Below are 20,274 nucleotides of genomic sequence, written 5' to 3'. Positions count from 1 at the left end.
ACGCTCAAAATTACTGTAATAACCTTCGAAAGCCAAAAAGTCAACATATATTTTTGGCACGCCCAGTGGGACAAATTAAAATGGCTAGACGTAGGAGACAATGAGAAAATGAACGCTTGGAAGAAGGTGTAGAAGGAGAAGTAGAAATACTTAATGTGATGACACATCTTGTGGAGGTACCTATTTTATCAGAACCTATGGTTGAATAGACAAGCACTTCGGAACAAGTACCGCATGTTTAAAGTATTGGATGAGGCCAAGGAATTGGACCATCCACTATTCCATCTACTCAGCCAATGAATCCATGGGGAGGCTTAGTAGATGCCATGGGACAGCAGTTAATGAACACCATGGAAAGATGGGCAACATCATTTTTGGATCGAATGAGTACTCATTAACCAACAAATGCAAGGCATATAGAGGAAAATTTAAATGTCCCTCAGCAAAGATTGGCTAGAGATAAACGACCTATACAGAGTAATGGACATGCTAATGGTCAAACAAGTAGCCAAAGCCATGAAAGACCATTACCCCAGTCTTGGTATGACCCTCTTTCGAGGCCTATGGCAAATCAAAATGCCTCATTACTTAACAGTGAAGCCATGCAAATTGGTGGATCTGGCCCAACACAAGATAATGGCATAAGGATGTTCCTAAATGCCATGTTCGAAGCCATACCTGGCACGAGGGGGTTCACTAATCCTTTGTTCGAATTTATACCTGGGGGGTTGGAAGGTTTTCCTACAATTGGAAGAGACACAACACTTGTTCCAGCACCTTTCGCAGGTCCTTTTACATGACAGGCTCAAAGGGGTCACCCATATCCCTAACAGCAGCCAGTACCACAGGGACAACCAGTCCCAAACATATCACCCTATGGACCAAGAGGACCACAGGCGCAAGGTTGTCCACCAAATCCTGTGTTTATTCCTCCAGTAGTGGTTCAACAAGCACAAAATATGGTCCTTAGGGATCAAATTGCTGATATTGTTAGAGAGATGTGTGGACCAATGGCTCGGGGGGTTCAAACTCCTATGTATAGGAAACCATACCCATAATGGGTAGATAAGGTACATGAATACCCAAGAGGCTTCAGGATACTAGACTTTGCCCTTTTTTATGGAAATGGAAACCAGTCGACGGTTGAGCATATTGCTAGGTTCGCTGCTCAGTGTGGTGAATTTACCAATAATGACTATATGAAGTTAAGATTGTTCTCAAATTCTCTAACTAGGGCAGCCTTTGTATGGTATATTAACCTTACACTTGGCTCTATCGAAACTTGGCAACAAATGGATAAGGCATTTCATGCTCAATTTTTCCAAACAGAGCCAGACGTTTCCATGGTAGACTTGGCAAGATTGAGTCAAAGGCCTGATGAGAAGGCTACTCCGTTTATTGCCAGATTTAAAAGAGCACGAAATAAATGTAAGATCATCTTACCAGAGCCTGAATTTGTGAGATTGGCTCAAAATGGTCTAGAGTTCAGGCTTCGAAAGAAATTTGATTCAACAGAGTTTAGAGACTTAGTGGAATTAACCTATAAGGAGTCTAGGTATGAAGATTTACTAGAAGAAGAACAAGATCGAAGTAATGCATCATACAAGACGTATTATAGAGATCCTAATTATGAGATTGAAACAGCAGAGATTGTAGGGAAAGAGCCTGTGATCTGTGAGGCATTAATTCATAAAGACACAATAATTGACCACAAGTTTAAAAAGAAAGACCTTCATAGGAAATACTCTTTTGATCTGACAAAGGTAGATGGCATTTTTGATCATTTGCTTGCTGCAAACTTCCTGAAGTTACCAAAAGGAGTTAAAATTCCATCTCCTGAAGAACTTAAAGGAAAAGTCTATTGTAAATGGCATAATTCTTGGTCTCACTTAACTAAAAGCTGCATTGTTTTTTGAGACACGATCTAGGAGCAGATTCGAAAAGGGAAGTTTGAAATTCCCAGCTAAAGTAGAAAAAGCTATGGGGATTGACACTAATCCATTCCCAGAAATTGGAGAAGTGGTAGCCAATGTTATTGTGCGAAACTTTCAGAACTTATCCTTGAAAGAATTAGAAGAGGTTAATATGCAAATGCATGTTGCCAGTCAGACTACTGTCAAGAAAGATACTAGAAGTCTGTCAGCTATTAGACAAGGTCTTCCAGACCAGAGGGAAGATTCTGATGAAGAAACACTGGATGCTGATTCTTTGGAGGCAGCTGTCATACAAAGAATATGTCCCAGATGCAGGTTGAGCTATAAGTGGCTGAAAGGGCTTCCGATTGATGGGAAGCAGTATTACAAAGATGTGCAAAGGCGTCCTAAACCAACCAGTGCTTATAACAAAAGGGCGTATCCAGCTGGTGTTAGGCAGCAGCCATTAATGGCTGAGCCAACGGCCACTAGAGTGCACTCCAAAGGCAAAAGATCTCTACATGAATCTAGACCACCTAATTATTACAGAATGGAGGGCAATCCTCCTGAAAGGAGATCTGAAAGGGGTTCAAGTTATGCGATCAAAGCCAGGGATTGGCCTCCTAGACCAGCCTCACGCAGGACAAAAAGTGACTACCTTCATCGAAGGCTTGAATTGGGCCCAAAACATGGATCAGGGCCAAACAGTGGCCTTCACAGCCAACTTCGAACGTGGATTCGAAGGACGAAAGGGACAGTTCAACAACTGGGCCAGTGGGTTCATGGGTACGTGGAGTTCCAGATTGGTTCGTCATGCAGAACAAACCTAAGGAGATGTCTACCCGAAGGAATGTGGTTGGGAACTAAGATAAGATGGTTAAACCTCCTTTGGTGGCTTTAAACAATTGGATGACACTTAAGCACCCAAAAACAAAGGAACTAAATATGGGCCCAGTGATTTCTAGGTCCCAAAGAAGGAAGATCCAACGAAGGTACACTCAGTACTAGAAGGACCTGAAAGAAAGTGGAAAAAGCTCTTCATTAGTCCAACCAAAGAGCCAGATAGAAAGAGAAGAGAATTCAAAATCAGATCATGATCCAAAGTCGACTCTTCAAGACAAAAGGAGTTGCAGCAAGGAACAATTGGCCAAAGTTCACTCCGAACTAAAAGCCAAAGAACGATCCAGTTTGGCAGGATTGGAAAAGGCTTTGATGGAAAGTGATAGTGAGATAGAGGAAGAACTTGCAGCTTCATCCCACCCAAAAGGCTTTGGGTTAGAGGAAGAGCTTCCAATGTCCATATTTGCAAATTTCTGAATCAAAGGATTGTGGACAATATGTTCGTAATCCAGAGGTTGATAATTTGCAAAAGCTTCCATGACTTGAATATAGGAAGGTGGGTAAAGGTGGCTAATCAATGCATGAATATTCTTTCGAGGACGAACGATATTATCAAACAACTCTTCATATGCTTGATCGAGATAAGAAAAGGTCTGTTTAGCCATGAGAACTGAATTGGTCTTTTCAAATATTGAGACAGTGAGCATGTTCAAGAGATCGAAGAAGAGTTAATGCAAATGTTCATCAATGAATGACGGTTGTGTTTCTAAAAATGCGGAAACCCATGCGCATTCTAAGACGTGGGAAAATATCTTGATCCACTAATATCACCAAGTATTGGATATATTAGTGCGGGGGGTAATGTTGGCTATATATTTTGTACAGGCCAATCACAGTTCGACGCGTGGAAAAATAAGGGCAATATGAGAAGACTATTCAAGTCTTCAATCGTAATCACACACGTGGCATTCAGTATTGGTTATAATGGATCTACATAACACTAGATTAGCAAAGGAATTTAAGATGACATGGTTCTAACGGTTATTCGTACATTTGAATTCAAAATTAAGAGGGAAGCCTAACTCCAGACATGGCGTAGTGGAGCTAACTGTGAGGAAACATGATCATCAATCACGGAAGAATGATCATCAATCACGGAAGAGTAATTCGACGGTTAGAAGCTCATTTCGACGGTTACCACAAGACAGTATAAATAGCGGAGAAGGCTTCAGAATTGGGGACGAACTCAGATCCAAAAACTAGTTTATTTTCTTTATTTTTCTTTCCAGTTTTTACATTTCTTGTCATTTATATTTCTGTACTTCAGATTCCTGTACTGCATTTCATTCATAGGAGTAGTTTCAAGTAGATTGTTGCTGTAAACCTCTACGAGACTGAATTGGATCATCGTAAGTCTTTAATTTTTACTTAATGAAATGCTACAATTGTTCTTCATTTAATCATTGTCAGTTTAATTCTCCTAAGTAAAGCCACCAGTAAAAGTCCTCTTCATTTAGGCTGAAAGAACTAAAATACAATCCTCTAATAATTGGTTGGCAATTAAATTTCTGTAGGGACTAATTGATCCTTGCTGGCATGCTCAAAATTACTGTAATAACCTTCGAAAGCCGAAAAGCCAACAAAAGTTGTAGATATCCAATCAATTTGATTTTTTGCATCGATGATTTACTCAATAGACCTTATAATATGAACGATTCAAAAAAAAAAAAAAAAAAAAAACTTGAGAAAATCCGTCACTGGGGCACCACAACAGGCTATCATGACCAAGGTTATAGCAAGATCCCCTAGTCCCTGCATCCAAGCCTCACAGATGATCAAGTGGGTCCAAATTGGGACCTATAAAAGAGGTATAGAGGAGAACGCATTCCTCAATTATAATCATAATGAAGAGCAAATATAACACATAATTAATACGAGGAAGCTACTAAAGTTAGAGAGAAACGTCAAACAAATAAATGGGCAATAAATCTCATACACAAATAGAAATATTCGAATGAGGGACCTCTTAGTTGAGTGCACGGATTTGACTAATTTGCTAACTCCTAATATTAGAGGAGTTTTGGAAAAAAGATTCTTTTAATGTGTGAGAAATAGAGGAGGATTTCTTCCAATATAGGATCTGGAATTAAGGCGGTTATTTGGGCTCACGGGGTCCGCCACGAGCTCTGTTTTGATGATCTGAACCATTCATTGGGCACTTCATATATTTCATCCATAAAAAAAAATTAGGTTGATCTGATAACCGTAACTTGTTTAATTTATTACATTCTTTTACTAAAAAAATAAACGATAATTGTGTTTTTAAAAAATAAATCATATTTTTTTATGACAAAAATAACAAATTGAACAATTTTCAATTATTGGATCAATCTAAATTTTTTTGTGAATGAAATAGATGAAATGTTTGATAAAATGAACAGTTCAGATCATCGAAATGAATTTGTGTCGGCCCCACGAGCCCAAATAGTCCTCTCTTGTCCAGATTTTGAATTGGAGGGAATCTTCCTCCTCAAGAAATATAGGGTAAATCTTGAAATTTTAAATTTCTAAATTTAATACCAAAAAAAAAAAGGAGAATTACATATTAGTGGGGAATAGAAAAATTATTTATAAAAAGTGCACAAGTTTATAATTTTAATTAATATTATTTATGATTTTCATCACATTTTTGTAAATATTTTTTTTCCCAATCCCACTTATATGTGATTCTCGAAAAAAAAAAAAAAAAAAAAAAAAAAAAGCATTAAAGGTAGCTATATTAAATATGTTCTTCATTGAACCTAAATTATAATAATAATGAACAGGTGTTTTCATTTTCTTTTCGTTCTTTCATCTCAGGAACGGGAGAGAAACATAGCCATTTTCCCCTTATTTCTTGGGATACAAAAAAATTAGGACAAATTGGTAATAAATCCTATCCATAGGTCTTATAGTAGGTTAGGTCTCATAACTTTTTTGTTATAATGTAAATGAGTAATTATATGTATAATGAAATAAATGTCAACAAAAGTTTTAGAAAATTAATGTAATAGTGATTGCATAACATATAATAAAATATTATAACTAATCTAAGAGTGAAGAATGTTCATAAAATTTTTTCGTAATATTTCTTTCATGACATGTAATAGTATTGTAACCAAAATAATTCCATTCACTATAGGACAATGGGGAATTACCGGCGTTTGTAAAACGCCGTAATAGACCACAAAAATGCCGCAAAAAGATAAAATGACGTTTTTAAAATTCGTTGCCAATGTGGCCGCCGTCATATCTTTGCGGCATTTTAAAAACGCCGCTAAATAGTTTAGACGACATTTTTATAAAGCGCTACTAATTCTTAACCTCCGTTAACATTGTCTGTTAGAAGGGTTAACTATGATGTAATCATGACGATATTTTGCGACGTTTTTATAAAAACGCCACCTTTTCTCTTTTTTTAAAAAAAAAATTCTTAATTAACGAGCTTTTAACTTTTGTTTAAAGCAAACCTATTCTCCATCACCATCACCATTGTCAAAATATATACCATAATGTGAGTTAGTATCCATTTTTCAATTTTTCATGACTAAAAAAAAAAAAAAAAAGAACCCTTAAAACACAATATGTTAACTCAAAAAAATAAAAATAAAAATAAAAATAAAAATTACAAATATTTTTACATTTTAATAAATAAAAAAAATAAGGAGTGCGCCCTCCCATTCTTTGTCATTCTGAAGATCATAAAAGCTTTTTTCACTGTAATCAAAAGGAAAAAAAGACAAACTCAATCTGATTAGAAAGTAGGTAGAAAAAAATTGATTGCATAGTTGGATTCTACTATCAATCCAATAAATATTAGCCATTGAGTATGCCATTATCAATTGAAGACTAAAAAATGGTGGTCTTAAAAGTGCTATTGCACAAAAATGATTCGTCATACAACCCAGTAAGTAAATCTGCAAAATCTATCACTAACTCAACATGCAACCTAGCAATTAATATATAGGCATTATCCATCATTAACCAGTAAATCATTATCCATCATTTCCCTCAACGTCAAGCACAACGCAGCATCACTAAACATCTAACATAAACAAATTTATAACTGCAAAAATACACAATCTCATTACTAATTTTGAGATCATATTTTGTGCAATGCTTCATTCAACCAGTAAATCACATTCAAAAGTTGAATAGTCATTGTCATAATCGATTTGGGCAAAAACTTATCATTTAGAATATAGCTATAAATACAGGCTACTATCAAAGAACTATAAATGGAGTAATTCCTTTTTGATAGCACAAGGGAAAATAAAAATACAAGCTACTGTCTTTCTAATTCACTCAGATTAAGCAAGGCCTATAAAAATTATTACAAGGTTGACACAATGAATAAACTTGTCTATCTGCCTAAACCTTGAATTTTCATACTAATAAGCTTATGCATATTATGTTTGTATATTGGAATAAACTTGTTTCACCATCAAATTAGAGGTAATCACCCTAAGAAGCTAAACAAAGCCAAAGGAAGACTAAAGAAAATATTAGGGACTAGAAGTGAAGTCAGCATGTTTGTTCTCCAATTCGTTCGGTCCAAAATCAACAACTGCAGTAAACATGTAACGCAGTAGTTCATATATAAAGCCTGACCAGAAATTATTTATGAAATATTCCAGTAAATATACAAATGGGAAAGTGAATAAGCAAGTGAATGATAAAATGACTAAAGCATAACTGCAGCTTTTAAGGTAGTGGATTTTGTCTAATCCATCATTCAACAAGAAGGAACTTGTAATGTTGATTTACCCACATTGGCCAAACAAGATTGTTTGTCAAGCTCTTAGTATTGAATGACAACAGGAATGGCAAATGCAAAGGGCAGAAAAGCCAAGAAAACTACTACACCTTGAACATGTGATTTATTATGGGTTTACTTTTCCTCTCACATATTTTTCTCATCATCATCTAACATAAATGAATTGTAAGAAATTTATCAAAACATGTTATTGGAAACAAATTGGCTAATTTGGTACTAGGATTTCGAACAATATATTAAATATTCAATCAAGGGCTTTGGTTGACTTACAACCCAGCTCACTGCAAGTTTTGGGACCCATCTCTGTCTCCAACAAAATATGAGCAATGAGCAATGAGCATTTAGCAGAAAATCAACATAAGAAGGCTGAACCCACAAATTAACTGACTGACTGCCTTTTACTCAAGATCAACTTCATTGTACTATTCATCCATACCATACCAAAGAGACTAAAAAGCCAACTAATCAACTATTTTTTTAGGGATCAATGCACTGTGGTATAGATTTCCAGCCTAACAATGCTAACCAAAGTGAACTGACATAGCAGCAAAGGAGGCAACCCATTTGAATACTCCATCATCCTCCCCATTTTCCTCGCCCACAAATATGTCCTATCAAAAAAGTAAAAACCAAACAAAGTAGAACAAGCACAGAGAGAAGGCAAAAGCAAAAGTACTAGAGATGAGAAACATTAGAGATGAGAAGGCAAAAGCATGAACGAGAATCCAATCTAGTAACCAATATCAAAAACATAAGAGATGAGAAAACTATTTTTTCTGAAAACAAAAAATAAGCGCATACAAAACAAAGAGCACAGAGTAGATTGATAGCTTGAAATCAACAAGGAAAAAAAAAAGAAAAAAAAAAGAGGAAATAGCTGAGAAAAAGCTAACCTGAGGAAATGATTTCCAGATTGCTTCTACTCAACTCAACGTCGACAAGAATTGGCTAAGAACAAAGCAGATAACAACAGAGACATCTCAAATCAGTTATCTCGCCAATGCTGCACAAAGAGATTGACATGCTATACATACAAAAGCAACTAGATCTAGAGACTTGTATATATATGTCCATATGTTAATAAAAGATGAATTGCACATGTTAATAAAAACCAAATAAAATCAAATAAGGAGAAGAAGAAGAAGAAGAAGAAAACAAGAGACAGAGACAGAGAGAGACAAAGAACATGAGCAATCAAAGTGAAGTGAATTTGCTAAATTGAATTTTTGACATTTAAAAAAAAAAGGATAGACAAGAAACATAACACAGCATTTGAATTTAATACAAGATTTAAATCTCTCTTACATAGACACATTCATAAAAATTATAATTCTTAACCAGTGGATCGCATATTAACTCTTATGAACACTAAGAAAACAAAAATCTGTGTTTTTGACCCACAAAAGTGTTTGAAAGTTTTCAAAATTAACCCGTATAACCATCACAAGAACTTATTTTACAGATAAAGACTGAAATGATTAGATGAGGAAATTCATCAGCAAGTCCTGTTTTTGAAACCCATAATCAACTCATGTTCCTGTATTTAGAAGAAGAATAAAAAAAATGAATTCTTGACATTTATAAAAGAGATAAACGAGAAACATAACACGACATTTGAATTTAACCCAAGATTTAGATCTCTTTTACACAGACATATATATCAGACAAACACAGACAATGATACAGCTAGATCCATCAGCAAAATTTAGATCCATTGCTTATTATTCTTGGCCAGATGAACATGATTTACAATGATATAACATTAAGAAAGGCATGTGCTAGAAACATTCCAGCACACACAATTGAATTATACCTTCAGTTCCTGATCACTCAATAAGAAGAGGGCTCCACTAGGATGGCAACAATGTGAAACCACCACCATGATTATTAGTTATTTCAGCTCCTAGCCTCCCTTAGTAAACAGAAAGTTTTCCTTTACCTCCAGGATCCATGACAACCAATTTCTTTTCAATTCCCTCACATGCTCCTTTGCCATCTGATTTCCCAGTTTCGGTAGAGCTTCCTTAATTCTCAATTTTTTTTGTGTGCATCAATTGTGAATTCATGCCATTCATTTCTTATAATGCTATATTTTTTTAATTAAATTTGATTTATTCATTTCTAATAGTCAGTTGGAGGAAATAAATGCAAGTAGCAGACCCAAAATAACTGACACAAAGGCTTATTGAATTATGTATATATATATTGTTTCTAGAATTATATGGAAAAAAAAATCATTTTTCATGTACTAGAATATTCAAGACAGGAACTTCAGATGAGAAGCCTGAGCACATGGCATTGACATCACATTCCCCCTAACACTACAGAGCCACTAGCCTAGTAAGCCTGAAAATTTCGGTGTTGAAAACCTTTGAGCTACAAGATCAAATATAAGACTATTTTAATTCACACCAAAAATTCTGTTATAGTCCGTGAACACAAAGGCGTTCAGGTAAAAAAGAAACTAGTAAGTTCATATAAGATTAAAGTTAATATTGAAAAGTGCCTTTGCAACAAAAGAGCAATATCAGCCACCTTTGGAGCTTTCAATGTTTTTGTTGCCCATAAATTTGGCAAGAAATAACATAAGTGAACTTTAAGTTAGCTTGTGCCCGTGCTTCAAAGGAAGACTAAAAACCTTGTGCTGTTAGGACTTTTGCTTGAGAATAATCATCCTATGTTGATACAAGAAATAGATGAGAAAGAATATCTATGCCTTTGCTTCAAATAGTACTTAGGACTGATCAAAATTCACAAAACAAAATACCTCCCAGAGATCTTCCTTCCAGGAAACTCTGTAACATTAATGCCCTTCTATCGTACATCATGCCACGCACTGTAATTCTAGCCATGATAATGGACACTATTAGAATGCCCTTCTATAGTACATCACGCCACGCACAGTAATTCCAGCCATGATAATGGGCACTATTAGAATATGAAGTAAATATCTATGTCGTGTACACTTTCCAAAGGATGCTGAAATTGAAAATAAACAAAGTTTTCACATAAGATTCAGGGAGTAATATGATTAAGCATCAACTGAATCTAACCTGTCCAAGCTAAAGTCTGGCCTTGATAAGATGCCCAAAACCGAAGCTCCAAAGAAGCAAACACAAACCCACTTATCCTGAGCCCAATGGCCTACAACCAACACCGCATTTTTTTAAGAAAAAAAATTAAGGATTCTAATGTTCTTCCTTCAAGCCAAAAAAGGAATAACGTAGTCTAATTATCTATGTTCATTAGAAATACATAAAATTATGTTCTACCAATATACAAACGTAGATTGAAAATTTTGAAAATAGTGAGATTGAAAAATAAAAAGATCAAAGTGAATGAGATTCTATTGAAAAGAGAGCAGACCAAAAATAGCAAGTGAAAAGATTAAAAAGAGTAAAATTCGACTGAAGAGAGGCCAGATCGAAGATTTGATGGAGCAATATAGAGAGAGAGAGGACCTGAGGAATGGTAGCGATGGGAGGACCAGACCTGAGAAGGAGCTTCAGTAGGTAGAGCGCATCCAATGCCATCGCGCTCGAGCTTTTCTTGGAACAGAAAAGCCTATAATTTCATCGGCTGGTTTCCTCTTACTCCGACTTGATCAGTCTCGATCCCTGTCTTATTCCCGATGATCTTGATTCCCGATGATTGAGATCCCTTTTCACTCCTTGGTCTCGTAACACCGCCGATTTGTGCAACTCAACCGAACCATCTTCCTCTACAAAATCATCAGAATCAAAATCAAGAAAAACAAAAAAAAAAACCATCAAGAAATTTCAACCAAATTGATGCAGGAATCGATGGATTTAGAATTAGATCTGAACAAGTGATCAAAATCAACCCTGGTGAATCTCTCAAGGAGCATGAGGAGACAGAGAAAACCCTAGATCTAGGACGGAGAAAGAAAACAAAATGACAGAAAGAGAAACGAGTACAGAAGAGACGGAGCACCGTTATAAAGTCGAACACGTGTGTCTTAATTTCACTTTACCTCTTCCACAGCATTTAAAAAAAAAACGTTGTCTAAAAAACATGGCTATAAGCAATTTTTGTTGTAGTGATTGTAGTGTTTTTTAATAGATTTAGTCCTACTTTTATATTTCTAAATATTTTTGAAACTGATTTGCCTCCTCTTAAACGTGATTGCCATATAAATTATATGTTAAAAAAGGAAACTTGATCACACAATCTTCAATACGATTTGGCGAAAAAAAAAAAAAAAAAATCTTTATCTTTTTATTGGGAAATTCTTAGGGTCTTGAATTGAGCTGTCTCAAATGACTCGAATTTGTGTTCACTAGTCACCGGTCGGACAACCGGGTGAAGCACTTGTTTACCGCGGTTGTCACCTTGTCAACCTCAACTGCCAGCTTTTTTACCGGACGACCAGCCGAATAACAGGCAAAACAAAATTCGAGCCATTCGAGACGAGATCAAATTCAAGGTATATACTCATGCTATATACAAGTATAAATAAATAATCAAAATTTGGTTTACAATTAAATAATAATATAAAATTTATTTAAAATATGTAGTAAAACTATTTATAATCAATTAAATTTTATTTATTTTTATCAGAGTTACACATAAATGACTTGTATATTTATGCTGACGTGATATTCACCTAATCATTAAAATTTGTCTTGATCTATGCCCAAATCATTTGACCTATTTATTTTATAAATCGGTAAATAAATATCTATAAGTATTTTTATAATAAAAATAAGAAATATGAACATACACTACAAAAAATTAAGATTTTAGAGGCCAAAATTTAGGGAGAAAATTATTTTTTAGGGACCAAATAATTTTGTTGTGAAAAGTGTCATTATTATATTTTTAGCAACAATAATTAGAAATTAGTGATGAATTATTATCCTTTTGGGACCAAACTTTTTGTCTCAAAAAATAAATCACTTTTAGACCAAATTATTTTGTCCATAAAAGTCTATTTATTAGTGATATTTTCAAAATTTTGTCGTTAAAAGCCTTATTTTTGACTTTTCGGGACGACATTTTAGCGACTATCCTCATGACGATGAAAATTGGTCCTTAAATGTCTTTTGCAACAAAATTTTCACTTTTAAAGACCAAAATATATGTTGTAGTGATATTTTATGCATATCTATCAAAAAATTTGAACTTAGGTAAAAAAATAAAATATTTATGTTAACACTATGGAATAAATAGTTACATATATTCATATATTAAAAATTATCTAAGATAAAGTTGTCCGAAATTATATGTCATATTCTAGCTTTAATCTTACACTTAATCTAAAAAATTAATAGTTAATTATTAAAAATATTTGATAATAATATATTTAAATATTATGTATAAATTATATCATAGTTTATCGATTCATGGCCAGTATGAACTAGTTTGGAGATTCCAATATTGAATTAAACATTAAAATGATGTTAGAAAACTTAGTTCGATTCGATTTTTTGCCAATATTTAGAAGCTTTGATATCCTTTTAGCTACCTACACATTGAAGCCAACAAAATCATTTGTTAGCTAGCATATAAGTTGAAGCAAGCATCTAAAGAAGGAGCTAAAGACTAAGTCTCGAAAGAAGGCAAACATGAGACCGAAAAAATAAATGAAATTGTAAGGAGGATACTTTTTTATGTAAAACATGAAGCAATGAAAAATATGTTTAAGAGATCTTCCAAATTCTATTGCATCTATTTTGGATAGATACATACTTATCTAGATATACAAGATTTTGAATTAAATAAAAAATGTAAGACTAAACAACTCAAATGTTTCTATTGTTGTGTTGGATCTGTTGCACAATCTTTACTGTATTTAAATAAATTAAATTCTGTTGTGTACTTAACAACAATTAGAATACAAAAGAAATAAAGGAAATGAGAGAATTTGTTTGATTACAAAAATCAAACCAGAAAAATAAAATAAAATAAATAAAAACAGATTTTTATTTTGTTACAAAAACAAAATCAAAATCTGATTTAAATAAATAAATAAAACCAGAAAATAAATAACTAACTTACTTGATTAATTTGTTGAATGATATTCTGATCAAGTCTAGTGTTTGACACTATGTCCTTAAAACAGATTCGTTCTTTCCACGGTACTTTCAGAAAATGGATGTTTATCTCCTAGGATAAAATGATCTATCAACGAATAAATGCAGCACTACAATTTATTCGAACAACGAACACACTAAGTGTTTACACTCTTTCTTACAAAAATTAAATACAACAAAATGCAGAATATATTAGCAGAAGGGAAGTACGAATTTTCTGAATGAAAACATCAAACGAGAGCTACTTATTTATAGATGCAGTGGTGACAATTGGTTTTGAATTAAACAGGTGCTAACCTATTTTGAACAGGTATGAAACCTATTCGGTTTTGAATGAACATATTTAAATCTGTTGGGTTCAAAATTCAAACGGATAAAAACCGTAGGGACCTATTTGGGTGTAGAGAAAAATCGGAACAGATTAATTCCGGAATTAATCTGAATTCTAGACAGGTGGACAGATTTTATTTCAAAAAAAAAAAATTAAATCCAAATATTTTTGGCCCAAAAAGATTAGTATTGGGCTGAACAAGCCCAACCCAACCACACACCACGCACCCGCGCCCAAGCCCAGGCCCAGCCCAGCTCGCCCGACCTACCGAACGGCGCCGCGCGCGTGTGTGGTGATTTTTGGGTCCAATGGATCTAGCCCATTTTGCCCATAACCTCCATTTCTACAAAACTTGGGTACCCTTTGGGGCACACCCCAAGTTCCAATCCCAAGCTTTATAAACCCATTCAAAACTTTCCACCAAATCACTGTGGGACATGCCTTGTTCAAACCTTTAAAGTTTTTCCACCAAAACTCCATTTCCATGGAGCACACTTTCGCTTCAATTTTCCATTCACTCGACAATAGTTTTGAGCAACCAAATCTACCACGTGAATCACAACGTGCCATAGAACACGTTACCACATAGACCCGCCAACTTTGGCTTACAGGTCCCACCTAGATAATTGAGCAAAGTTAAGAAAAAAATTATGTTTTCCAGAATTTTTCCCAACCATTTCTAATAGGATCCACAATGAATCCTATGGATCCTTAGGATTGGTGTATTCTTTTATATCTTGTAGTTTCCATGGATCGAACTAAGTATCACAACTTTTTCTACCCATCCTGTATATTGTCTTTTTCGTTTTATGTTGAAATAGAAATTTAACTTATTACTTATTATTAGTTAGTTATTAGACGAGATTAATTTATATAATAGTGAGACACTATAACAAAATTGGATTTTTGCGATTTCACATCAACGACATACAGTAAATGTTAGTCGTGGTTTTTCATTTTTACGACTTGCTAATTTTGCATGTTATAAATAATTTTCCAACCACGACGTGTCTGTTGCATAGGTCGTGAATGCTAATAGCGATGATTTTTCTACGGCTTGCAATGTTAGCCACAAATAATAAAACTTTCTATGACGTGCATATGGCATGCTGTTAATGCATCAACTATACACAACATGTGTACATCAGTTGTTAAAAATATTGAACATTTCACGACACACAAAAAGCCAGCCGTTAAAAATTTCACTTTCCACGACGCACGTATATCTTCCGTTGAATATATTTTACTTTCCCCAACATGCAATTTTTGCCGTAAAATCTATGACCCAAAAACAAGTTGCGAAAAAATAAAAAAATAAAAAAAACTTTAGCGCCAAGCGCCAAAACACAAATTAAAAAAAAGAATTCAAAATACATTTAACTCTTTCTTTCTAATCAAAAGGAACTTAGAAGGCTAGGGTTAATCACAAGGAACATAAAAGAGAGAGAGGGAGTGCGTTCAATACTGTTAGGGGCAGAGTATTTCTCACAATCGTTGTCTTTGTAGGCCTCTCTCTCTTACCACCCCAAACCAACATAGCCTCGAAAATCCATGTTGGAAATTTGGATTTTATAGGCTTATTTTGGGCCAACTTTGAGCCCAAAATAGAGAAGGTCTCACACGTCTTTTGGAGTGGGTCCGAAGAGGTGACGTGTTCCTTGTCGCATGGAAAGTTACACGGTGAAGACGATTTGTCAAAACCATTTATGAGTGAATGGGAACTTGACGTCATTTTCACGTTCGTGGAATAAATATTTAAAGAATTAAATGTGGGTTTCCTTGAAATGGATTGTCTCACATTGAAACTTTAAGAGAGTTTTTGTGAGTATATAAGCTTTTGGTGTACTAACTTGGGTTGGGCCCCAAGGGGCACCCCAAGTTTGTAGAAAGGGAAGAGTTATGGACAAAATGAACTTTAGCCCAAACCACCACGCGCGCCACCGTTTGTCCAGCCGTGCCTGGCGCGGGTATGGGTTGGGACGGTTCTAATATTAATTTTTTGAGGAAATTTATTTGATTTTTTTCCAAAAAATTCTTAACGAAATTAATTCAAACTTGAATTCAATTTCTTGTCCAATATTTCCTCTTCCAGTCCAATTTTTCCAAACAAATTAAACAGTCCAAACAGTTTTCAGATGTGTTGGAACCCGAACAGATTTAAAACTACCAGACAGATTCAAATCTGCCAGCAGTTTTTCCAATAGATATAAACTGCCCAACAGTTATCTGTTTAAACTATTATGCACCTATTGGATTCAAATTCCACCTATTCAGTTTGAATAATTAAACCTGTTTAGTCCTATAAATTCCTAGACATTCTAGCCGATTTTTTCTGATCCGAAAATTATCATTTTGCTATCCGATTTTGTTCCTTTGCATAAATTCTCCTCATATTATTTTTAGAAAAATTAAAAAGAGTATAGAACGTAAGGTTTTGTTCGCCGTACAAGTTGTTTGGAGTGCTACTACAATTTGTGAAGATCATTGTATCTTGGGAGATAGACGTCACTTGTTCGTAAACACTATAGCAGGGCGAATTTGTCTTAAGGATAGAGTGTCACACATTCGACTTGATCTTTTTATTATTCATTCGGTTCGGTAAAATAAATTCGGTATGCTATTTATTTTATTTGTTTGATTTAATTTCAATTTATTTATTGTACACAGAAGATTGTTCCAACAACCCCTCCACCTACGACGCCGGCGTCGTCGCCAGCAAGAAGCTTCTAGTCTTCGAAGTCATCTCCTTCAACTTCTTTCTCTTCTCTTCCTTAGTAGCTGAGGGCCCCAAGCTCGCCATCAATCTCTTAAACATCAAAGATGTCGATGAGGGTCCGAGTCCACATTAATTTCAAGATTCTTAGATTCGGAATGTTGGCTTCAGCTATTTGATAGGTGATGGAGTGCTTGTTCTTGATGCTTTCGATGGTGAACGTGATTGAGATCCGGTTGGGGACTCTGTCTTGCGGCAACAAATCGACGGTTCATGCTATCGTGACATTGATTATATTGGCGACCTCTGCACTTATTGTTTATATGTCTACTACTGTGTATGAGTTTTTGCATTGATTGTGTAAATTTTGAGTTCTGCTTGTGTGTTGCTTGCTTGATTATAAAATATGACTGTGAGATTTAAGTAGTTTGTAAACTTTTTTTTTAAGTAGTTTGTAAACTTGGTGGTGTTGATTTGGTGAAATTGATGGTCTGATTCCTATAACAAAATGATTTTTTAGGGCTAATTATGATGATTTGGTAAGTATTTACTGTTGCAAGTTATGCTTATTTGATTGAGCACACCCCTTCAAATGAATTTTCGAAACCATATTAATGTGCATTCTGTATGCCTGTGTAGTCATTGAGTACTGCCCTTGTTGCTGGAATTATATATATATATATATATATATATATATTGTGCAAATAAGAATATTTTGTGACTGATTGTAAATTTTTTAATTTTATGTTTGTCAGAACGTGCACAGGCTACTAGTTAGTTCTTCTATGGTTTTGTTCTTAAATATCATTAATTGATTGTGATTCATGCTTCTATTATTACTTGTTTTTATTGAAATTGTGCTGCTTATAGGCTGCCACTATTTCAGTTCCTTCATATTTATTTGAATTGATCAATTGTCATCACTTTGGTAATAGGAACCTTTTGGTCTTACGTATGTTTTACTTACTAAAATGTCAGTGACATGAGATAGATGCAACAGGAAAGACTTCGGTGATTGATTACACAAGTCCTACTAATTATCAAAAATAACAATTTTGAAAACAAATTGGTGACCAATAAAAATCATGAAATGACCAAAAGGATGAAGAAGAATAAGGAAAACCAAATGATCAATTCAAGTTACTGAATCCAATACGTTATAGGTATTTATTAAAACTCAAATTATATTATCTTTATTGAGAAAATTAACCTCATTGTCTCAAGCGTCTCTTTGAAGCAAGAGATGTTGCTCTCTCTCTCTCTCTCTCTCTCTCTCTCTCTCTGTAATTTTTATATTTTAATTTTTGCGTTATTTTACTTTATAACTAGTTGATCTGTGCAATGCACGTATTATTTGAAATATATATATATATATATATATATGTTTAATGGTATGATGTGTGTTATAAAAAAATTAATTTGATAACATAGACCTTCCGACCTTGTACAAAAAGATTAGCTGCTTTTATTCTTTTACATGCAATTTTGCTTCTCTTTAGCTGAATTAATTTCATTGTGTGAACACATTGCTCAACTGATCATAAAAAAATTCATATTTGATAGATTGAGATGAGTCTAATTATCTCCATCCTAAATGGAACCCACCTTAGCTTCCATAACTATTGCTTAATTTTTATTTTTGTTCTTAAACTTGTTCTTGATCATCAAGAAATTAGAACAAGGTTGAAGCAATTCTTTTCAACTTAGAAAGTAAAGTTCTGGGCAAGTTATTCTTTTCAATTGGAGGAAGAGGCATGTAAACTTATATGTTAGATATTATAGAGCTTAGAATGCATTGTTTGGTTGCTGAGAATCTAGGAAAAATAGGAGGAAAATAGGGAATTACTAGTCTTTAGGTGGGTTGGAATTTGTTGGATCCTAAATAAATTGTAATTTGCTCCTATATTGTTAGTTTAAACAGATTTATCTCATCTCATGTTTATGTTTCTTGTATAATTGTATTGTTTACTTCAATGTATCGCTATCTACATATATAGAATTGAGGGTTGTTATGGTCTCTTTGGACTTGTTTTCTTTGCTTTTGTTTGTTGGATTTGGTGGTACTCTGTGTGTTTTTGTGAGGTGGTCTTGGATCCTCTCCAACTCTCCTGATCCAACACCCTTGCTCCTTTTTTATTATTATTATTATTATTATTATTATTATTATTCCATTTTGCTGAAGTTTGAATATCCTTACCCACGCCGAAAATTGGAGAAGTTACCAATATGTTGCTTTGTGTTGATATATAGCTAGCTTTCAGATAAATTGATATTTTACAAAGTTTAAAAAAAATAATAATTAGAACTTGTAGGAGCCAAGCAAAGGTGCAAGGGGCAAGAAGCATTCTCATAGAGAAACTACGTAAACTTGCACATTTTTCATACTTGTGCTTTTGCTTGCTTCCCCCCCCCCCCCCCCCCTACTCAAACTTCTGTCAATTTTACATATATATCCCATATCCATGCTTATGGTCCATTATATGCTCTTTCTATTAATGTTGTTTCAAGTTTGGTTGCTCTAAGAAGCGAAGTTTTTGAAGACAAAATCCAAGCTGCTAGGAATTTCCTAATACAAAGATATGCAGAGCACAAGCCGAGTGTTGATGCAATTAAATCAGCGCATGATGGTGCACTTGCAAGAAGATAATTCGGATAAATTTTGTATAGTTTAGAACTTACGGATAGTTTTTTTTTTTTTTTTTTTTTGGGATGATTTAGAACGTTTTGGATGGTTTTGAAGTTAAGGATAATTTTTTATGTCTAGAAACATAGTTTTAGGATGGTTTGGAATGTGTAGTTAGTTTTTGGAAATTCAGAACTTATAGACAATTTTTTTTTTTTTATGTTTAAATTAATATTTTGGTGGTTAATTGATGTTTATATATATGTTTGTGAAGCTTGTTTGTAATGTTTTCTTAGATCGTACAGAATAGGTAAAATAGAACCTGCTAAATTGAATATATATATATATATATTCTATGGCATGCAAAAAATATTGTGAAACTTGAGTTATCTACGGCAAGCAAAATAGGCCGTTATATTAAATTTTTAACAACTACTATTGAACGCTGTGGTTTAAACTTTGAATTAACGACGTTCAAGAGTAGTTGTAGAAAAATAAAAAATGACCCACAAGATTCATTGTTAAAGGGTTTTAATGGCGTACTATGGCATGTCGTTGAAGTGAATGACTTTCTATGACTAGTTATAACACGGCTTTACATTGTGCGTTGTAAAATTGTATTCACGGTGTGTATTTGATGCCATTGAAACTCAGATTTGTTGTACAGAGACATGTTTCGCATGTAGATTATTTATTTTAGAAAGGAATTTTCAATATCCTAGTTACAGAGATTTATTAAGTAGGTTTTTTATTTTAGGAAAAAAGTTCCTCAAATCATAGATATATACCATAATTACCTTCTTGACTAAATGTTTAAATTTTAAATTTTAAACCCCTAAATCATTTGTGTATATTGATAAATGTTCCTAAAATTTTAAAATTTATTTTATAATAACCAATGGATGTTTCTCTTTTTTTTAAAAAAATAAAAATAAAAATTAGAAGTCACAAATTTAGTTTGAGCCTTTAGAGCTCTCACAAT

The 20,274-nt window shown here is 34.0% G+C and overlaps 1 long non-coding RNA gene across 4 annotated transcripts; it reads right to left on the bottom strand.

The window, feature by feature from the left end:
- Window positions 1–6,367: 6,367 nt before the first annotated feature.
- Window positions 6,368–11,525, bottom strand: LOC114301125 (uncharacterized). Of its 4 annotated transcripts, none has more exons than XR_014339737.1 (4): window positions 10,623–11,525; window positions 10,337–10,548; window positions 8,463–10,244; window positions 6,368–6,509 (listed from the first exon to the last, which is right to left on the bottom strand). It is a non-coding gene; the product is annotated as an uncharacterized LOC114301125 (long non-coding RNA). The 4 variants fall into 4 exon arrangements; XR_014339740.1 differs by having other exon boundaries at window positions 10,337–10,445; window positions 10,623–11,524; XR_014339741.1 differs by having other exon boundaries at window positions 10,076–10,244; window positions 10,623–11,521.
- Between the last annotated feature and the right edge of the window lie 8,749 nt (window positions 11,526–20,274).

Source organism: Camellia sinensis, chromosome 9 (assembly GCF_055761805.1).
Source record: "Camellia sinensis isolate YWXY chromosome 9, ASM5576180v1, whole genome shotgun sequence".
Taxonomy (NCBI): domain Eukaryota; kingdom Viridiplantae; phylum Streptophyta; class Magnoliopsida; order Ericales; family Theaceae; genus Camellia; species Camellia sinensis.
Note: the sequence above shows the minus strand (reverse complement) of the source record. Positions and strands in the feature narration are given on the sequence as shown.